Source organism: Fulmarus glacialis, unplaced genomic scaffold (assembly GCF_000690835.1).
Source record: "Fulmarus glacialis isolate BGI_N327 unplaced genomic scaffold, ASM69083v1 scaffold7043, whole genome shotgun sequence".
NCBI classification, from domain to species: domain Eukaryota; kingdom Metazoa; phylum Chordata; class Aves; order Procellariiformes; family Procellariidae; genus Fulmarus; species Fulmarus glacialis.
This window is the reverse complement of record NW_009203509.1, coordinates 47,756-48,194: the sequence shown is the minus strand read 5'-3', so window position 1 is coordinate 48,194 and position 439 is coordinate 47,756. Positions and strand designations below refer to the sequence as shown.

Here is a 439-nt window from a genome sequence, read left to right as displayed (position 1 = left end):
GCTGCCGGCAAGCGGGGAGGGTAGACCTGTTGGTGAGAGACATTTCCAGCATATTTCAGGTTCACAGTGAACAGACCATTCTCCAGCCTTCCTCCCTTCCCATCGGCACAAATGTTTTCCCATGAAGTCAGGCTCACAGGGGGCCCGGGGAGGAAAGGGGCCATCCGAGCCAGGGAAGAAGGGGGTGGGGATGGCAGAAACAAATTCCCCTTCCCCTTGGGCCTCAGCTCACATTTCTCTTGGTCCGGTTTCATTAGCTGTTGAAAGGAAAGGCTTTGTTTCCCAAAAATCCTCATCTGTGAGCTGTGCTCAGGCCTGGCTCTCTGAAGCACCCCAGCTGTTGCTCTCCGAGCCCCCCAGCACCCCGCGGCAGCCGGCCTTGCTGCAGCCCCTTCCCGCTCCCCGGCGGGGCCCGCGGGCCCCCCCCGCCCCCGGGCTT

The 439-nt window shown here is 61.5% G+C and overlaps 1 protein-coding gene across 1 annotated transcript in view; it reads left to right on the top strand.

Moving 5' to 3' along the window:
- The window catches only part of LOC104074512 (plexin-A2-like), an 86,361-nt gene that overhangs the window by 42,109 nt on the left and 43,813 nt on the right, over nucleotides 1-439 (top strand). The gene's annotated exons all lie outside the window — the stretch shown is intronic.